Below are 7,500 nucleotides of genomic sequence, written 5' to 3'. Positions count from 1 at the left end.
CGCCCGTCTGAACCTGGCCAGGGACACGCGGAGAAAAGAGTCTGCAGATTTAGGCGGAGTGTCTTCTGTTTCTATTTAAAGCGTAGAGTAATGTATATTTCAGCCTTCTCTTTTTTCCCCCTTTTTTCGTTTTTCCAAGTGTATTTCAAAACTTTCAAATTTGTGTTTTTGACGTTGTACAATTTTGTTATTGTGTGACATCGGAGATGCACAGATGTGGGCACAATAAATCCAAATAAGCAGACAGAAAGAGACACAAAAGGGATTCAGTCCAGGATTGAGTAGGAAAACAGTGGATGCTTCTTGTTCAAGACAGGCGGTATAGGAAGAGCATCTAAACCCACCATTACAATAGATTATGTGTGAAATATTGCTGGAAGAAAACATGCGTGTTGGCTGGGTGTTGCAGGGTAGAGGGCAGTCACAGTCAACGCTAAACTTTTGACTGGATGTGGGTGGTGCACAGCATGGTCAGAAACGGTTTGCATTTGTTACAAATAAAGGGTGAAAAAAATACAAAAGTTACACTGCATTATGGAGAGTAACACAGGACTGACGATGCTGCTTCCCAAACACGGTTGCCATAAAAAAATAAGGAGAAGCACCAGGGATCAAACAATGCTCTCTTTGCTTTTTTCTCCCTTCTCTTCCTCATCTCGTACTCAACCTCTCTCAGTACCTTTCTCACTCTTCCACTTTCTATCTCTCATTCTCTCTCTCTAGCTCTCTCGCTTCTCCATCGCTCAATCTCTCACTCCACCTCCCTGTCTCTCTCGCTCCACCTCTTTCTTTCCCTGTCTCTTTCCCTCTCTCTCTCTCCATGTCTCTCTCTTTCCCTCTCTCTCTCTCTCTCTCTCTCTCTCTCTCTCTCTCTCTCTCTCTCTCTCTCTCTCTCTCTCTCTCTCTCACTCTCTCTCTTGCTTCACCTCTCTTCTTTCTCTCTCACTCCACCTCTCCCACCATCTCTCTCTCGCTCCACCTCCCCCTCCACCACTTGCCTAAAATTCTTGAGAATGTACCAAGGCAGTAGGCAGTGGTCTGTGCAAGGTGTGCCCTGGGCAGATGAGTGTGCGCGTGTGTGTGTATGTGCTTGTGTGTGTGTGTGTGTGTGTGTGTGTGTGTGTGTGCGTGCGTGTGCATGTGCGTGGACGTGTGTGCATGCGTCGTGCATGTGCGTGTGGGTCTACATGTGCTTGCGATTGCTTGTGTGTATGATGTTGTGTAGGAGGGAAGGTCTGCAAAACCACCCACTCAAGTGGGTCTTTTTGTGTATTTATACCGGTAGTAAAATATCTGTCTGCACTCCATTCCTCAGCCGTAGCCTCCCTCCAGCTCTTCCTTAGTCTGCACATAGTGTCTTGAGATGGAGCTATTTTGCACCAAGTAATATTTATAAATGTCCTTATATTGCTCCAATAGCTAATCTATACCCTCTCCAGTGTTACTTCCAAGGAAACCAGCAAATTATCGAAACAGCCCCTTAACATGCAGACAGCCACGCACACACACCCTGCACATTCACACACACACACACACACACACACACACACACACACACACACACACACACACACACACACACACACACACACACACACACACACACACACACACACACACACACACACACACACACACACAAAGATGCATGATTCTCACTTCATCATTCACACGTACAAACATGAACCGTCAATTTCGCTGCAACATTTTGATGTATACTTGTTGGATTTATCATCTTGATGTAAGGCCTCAGGTTAAAATGTCAGCTGAAAGGGAGAAAACTTGAAATGTTAATGTGTGTGTGCATTTGTGTGTCTGCATATGAATCTGTGCATCGGTGTGTGCGTGCATGTTTGTGTGCCTGTGAGACATAGACTAGACTATGCTGCAAAATATATTGGCTACAGTTCCTTTTAAACTCTGATTTAAAAAAAAAAATTGGAAGTTAATGTAAAAAACATTGTAAAAAGTAAATAAATATATATTGGTGTGTGTGTGTGTGTTTGTTTGTGTGTCTGTGTGTGTGCGTGTGGGTACACTATTGCGAACTCAAAGGCAGACACACAAATACACAACGTAGTTGTGTTGGTTGGGATGGCTTCGCTGGTAAAGCAGGTGTTAATTACTCAGTGGAACTGGAGTTTAAATGGTTAGATGAGAGAAAGAAAAAAAAAATGGAAAAAAATACCGACCTATGGCAGCGATGACAACATAAAACATTTTTACTCCAATTAAAGAGTCCCAGAGCCCTCGCTCTCTCCTTGCTTTTGTTGCCGCGGCAACTGCGACCTAATGAACGCAACACACTTGAGTTGAAGTGGACAGTTAGTGTTATTAAAAGAAAAGAAACACCAATAAAATTCTGCATTCATCAAACGCATTGATAAAATGTATTGTTGGGAGACATTTAACAAGGGGGAGGTGTGGGAGTCTTAAAGAGTTAAATTAGAATTTGCGTCGGTGTGTTTGTGTGTGTGTGTATGAAATATAGATGCATGTAGCGTATGAGAGAAGAAGAGAGAGAAATAGAGGGAGAGAGAGAGAGAGAGAGAGGTGCTTTCACCTGCTCTCTGTGTTTTTAGTTTCAGCCTTGGTTTGGCCGTGCATGATACTGAACTTACATGCAAGAATTCTAGTTCATGTGGGATGATGTATAAGATGATCCTGATCACCACTATCCACTATTTACCCACCACCAAAGCCTACAGGTGTGCCCTCATACCAATTACTGCTTTCCCTTATTTATTGCATTATAAACAATATTATTCACCATTATTCCGCAACCATCATCTCTCCTAATAAGCATAATTCGAATTTTACAGCTTGTGTTTGCGAAACATTACTTTCAAAATTCAGAACATTAGAGCAAGGTTGGATTTGGTCTGGAAAATATCCCTGAACTTTGAGACCCTAAATGAGTTAATTATTTTAATATGTTCATTTAGGCTTGCACCTGGACATTCTATTGCTGCAAGCATACAGGGTAAACAACTACTTTAATTATGCTAACTTTGTTACCTGGTCCTCGATTGTGCACGATTGCATTGCTGAGCCTGTGACAGTCTCTGCACTGCGTCCTGGCCTACAATGCTATCGTTTGAGTTAGTTTTCTCATTCCCCTTCTGGATCCCAGATTAATATTCAGCCATATCACGTTTATCATGGTTCCGCCCGGTCAGGGTTGTATCCAAAAGAGACCCATTCCATGTTATGCCAACAGGCCCTGCCCAAGCATGATTATTGGTCGATATCAATTTGAAGCAAAGAATGATGATGAAATGGCCCATCATCCAGATTTGAGCTCATCTGCCATCAGATTTTAGATGTTAGATGTTTTGATTTGAGAGGATAGTCCAGCACTGATCAGGTAAGAGAAGGAACAAATAATGCAGAACACCTTTTTATGTAAAAACTAGAAGACAGTCCAGAAGGAAGGAGACAGAAGGAGACACATTTCATTGATTAGCAATTACAGATGAAATTATTGGAGAATCAATCATTTGGCAGGCCTGTTGCCTGACATTGTAGTAGCAGAGACAATATGTCTGTATCTTAAAAAAATATTTTACGCTGATTGCGATTTTTTGCAGGTACAATTCACTGGCTTCTTGACATTAGTGGGGACTTATCCTGACTAATGAATACCGCCTTTCCTGATCCCCCTATATATTTGACATGCTTTTTGTAGATCTGTCTATTATTGTCCTCGCAGGAACTCTGCAGAACCACCATGATGAAGTAATATACAGAATTCTATAAGTGCACAAACCAGATGTTATAAACCCCTTTCAAAATAAAGATTTGCTGCACTCCGACATTCAGCGCTATAGATTATTTGATTTGGTAATGCTTTTTCAATACCTCTCCCTTTAAAATTGTTGTTGTTAATGTGTTTCATTCATTATCTGGTCGATGTCTTTAACTTGTGATCACTAGTTTTCCTGGCTGAAACGTGGCCTTTACATTTATTTTTAAGTATATGCTTTTATGCAAACAAACCGGCCTTTCCATACCTTTTTAGAAGTGAAATATGGTAAAATTATATATATTTATATTCTTCAAGAGAAAAGAATAGTGAGGGAAACACATGAAAACAGAGTTGATCCTGCGGCCGGAATATGAATATGTCGGAGTTGTTTGAAGTGTTGGTTTTGAAGGGTTTTAACCACTGTCACCAGAGCACCGAAGGTCAGGTTAAAAAATGCAAAGCAGACAGATGTAAGAGGAAGATGAACCAACAAAAGGAAATGACAGGAGAAAAGTGAAGCTTGATCCTCAGAATAGCCCTGCTCACCCAGAAGAAAAACAATGGGCAGACCAGAGACAGTTTAGACCGGAAATTCGATACAGCAACACATATGGGCCACATAAGCCCTGCGTTGGCTGTTTGACAGTGTGTGTGTCTGTGTGTGCGTGTCTGTGTTTGTGTATACATGTGAGCCCGTGTGTCAGAAAGCACAGCTACTGGTGCATTCGAAGGCCGGTGTGCCTTGAAATGAACAAATCCGTATGGATCTGTGTTCCATTTTCCACATCCAGCCAGGCCTTGCTTTCCTCTGCACATATTTCCGGACACACACCGACACACACACCGACACACACACACACACACACACACACACACACAAACAGGCACACACACACACACACACACACACACACACACACACACACACACACACACACACACACACACACACACACACACACACACACAGACTAGCACACATACAACTCACACGTGTACACACAGGAACACATGAACTTGAATGTGTTCTCAATACTTTCACATATACATCTTCATTTCTTACACCCACCCACACATACACACACAAACACACACACACACACAAACTCATGCACACACACAAACACACATATCGGTGATCAGGTAATTTGGTTGCCTTACGGAACTAATTTCTGATGTACGGGAGTTTGTGTGTGTGTGTGTGTGTGTGTGTGTGTGTGTGTGTGTGTGTGTGTGTGTGTGTGTGTGTGTGTGTGTGTGTGTGTGTGTGTGTTGGTGTGCGTGGGGGGGGGGGGGTTTCCTGCCCAAGGCTATGTATTTTGTGACCGCAGCGCCCGATCTAGCAGCACACACACTGTTCGGAAGCGTCCCGAGTGAATGCCATTTAATGCTAGGTGGAGCACAGCATTCTATCGCTAGAAGAGCTCCGAGGGTTAAGGGAGGCACACAGGAAATGCCACATTCATTCCCCTTGGTAAGCCTCTGCATAGAGATAGTTCCACTTGGACCAAGCGCTAAACCCCACATCCAGAGTAGATGGATGCTAAGTGGAGCCAGGGTCAACCATCAACTCTCTATCAATAGAAGACCTTTTCATCATGGAGGGTCTTATGAGCTGTTGTTTTTTTGATTGAGTATAAAACTCATTTCATCAGTAAAAGTGATTAAATTAAAATAAAATAGAAGGCATGCCAGTAATTTGTCACCTAATGTGGAAATGCTGCAGTGATCAAACAATTCTGCACTCTGAATTTCGCAGTGTTTGTTTGAAGTTGTGATCATCAATATGGTCAAAAAACGAAAAACATTGTTTTAAAATGTTCAACACAAATTAATTTTCATCGAATTTTGTTTGAAACAAAAATCTAACTTAGAAATAAGCCTAATTTCTTAGACATTGACACCAAACCTAGCACCGCACAGTCAGACCGTAGAGGTACAGGATCAAGGTTTCCCCGGCGGTGTACTAATCTATTGTAAACAAGCGTTTCCATTCCCATGGATTCAAATGCTTCCTGGTGGATGGCAAAATCCACAAAAGCACGGCGGATGACCGTAATGAGCCCCCCAGAAACACGTTCTTCCAACCCAAAGTTTGAACAATTATACTACCTCAACAATGACCACATTTATTCCAGCTTGCAACGAGGTAGCTAAGAAACGGTGGGCTTGTTATGAGCAACACATAGATGTCTGTTCACAGGGAGCGTACCTTGTGGAACATACAGACACGTGGATGGAGGGCCGGGTTGGCACGAGGCGAAAGCGTTCTACTCCCCAACGTCTCCTTCTGGGATTTTTAAGCGCCACCGTTCCATATGGAAGCATTTGGGTTTTTCTCACCTTTAATTTACATCATATTGTATCAATTTTGAACTTTCAGAAACTGTGGAAAACAATTTCCCTAAAAGGAACGGCTCCCCTTTCAGAACATGTGTCTCTGTAAGTGTGCTTGTGCGTGTGTGTGTGTGTGTGTGTGTGTGTGTGTGGGTGTAGCTGTATGAGTGTGTATGTGTATGTGTGCGTGTGCGTGTGCGTGCGTGCATGCGTGTGTGTGTGTGTGTGTGTGTGTGTGTGTGTGTGTGTGTGTGTGTGTGTGTGTGTGTGTATGTGTGTCACTACTCTCTATTCAGGACCTCCGTGTAACTCCAGATTCCAACCATCCAAAGAAAGCAGCGTCTATTTCTCTCCTTTTCTTCTTTTCGTCACTTTCTAAAGGGACGCTTGCGGTAATATGTTCACTTTGTTGTGCACGGAAGGAAAGTGAAGCAGCTCGCAAAACAGCATCACACGTCAAAACGAGGATCTCTGCGCGTGTGTGTGCTATGTGAAATAGAATAAGTTATCAGGAATATCACTCCAAATTAGGCAGGTTGACTCTGCCTTCCGGGTTTACACTTCTACATGAGCTGCACACTCTTTGCTCTCTGTGTCTCTTCACTCAGAATGACAAAAAATATGTGGGGGGGAGGGGGGGGGGGGAACTGTAAAAAGTGGTGCAGTTAGCAACTGGGCTCCCTTTGGACATTGAGGGTTTTTCAATGGAAGGGGAGTGGGCAAGGGAGATGGAGGAGCTTCATGATTGATTAATGACTTACTTTATCACTTAAAGGCCACATCTACCACTCTTTCCCATAACCATCATTTAATTTTAATTTATGGGGGGAACCAACGAAGGTAAGGCTGGGTCTGTGCTTCACACGCACACACATCCACACACAAACACACACACACACACACACACACACACACACACACACACACACACACACACACACACACACACACACACACACACACACACACACACACACACACACGCGCACACACACTGGAGACACGGTGGGGTGTCAGGAGACCCCTGCTTGTCTTGGTATTTCTCTCCAACTCCTCAGAGTACCCATGTTCCAGGCGTGGACATCAATAATGTAGCCTTCTCTTCATCTTTAAAAATATTACTGCAGTCAGACAAACTGTTAAAGAGAAAAACTTGATGGACTTGGAATAGCCTTTTTGTCACTACTCTAGTGTAGTTTGGACTCTTCATTACCTTGTGTGCATCCAGAAAGTTGATCAGGAATATTGTTTGAATAAAGCTCATCTGTTTTCAATGTGGATTGCGCGTAAAGTTTATAATACGTTATATTAACACATTAAATGGGGTTACATTCAGATAAAACCTTGCGTTTTGGATCACTATCAGTTGCTTATCAGTCGATATTATTTATTCACTACAGGACAACTTCTATGTT

The sequence above is a fragment of the Gadus chalcogrammus genome, chromosome 4 (assembly GCF_026213295.1).
Source record: "Gadus chalcogrammus isolate NIFS_2021 chromosome 4, NIFS_Gcha_1.0, whole genome shotgun sequence".
NCBI classification, from domain to species: Eukaryota; Metazoa; Chordata; class Actinopteri; order Gadiformes; family Gadidae; genus Gadus; species Gadus chalcogrammus.
This window is presented reverse-complemented; position numbering follows the sequence as displayed.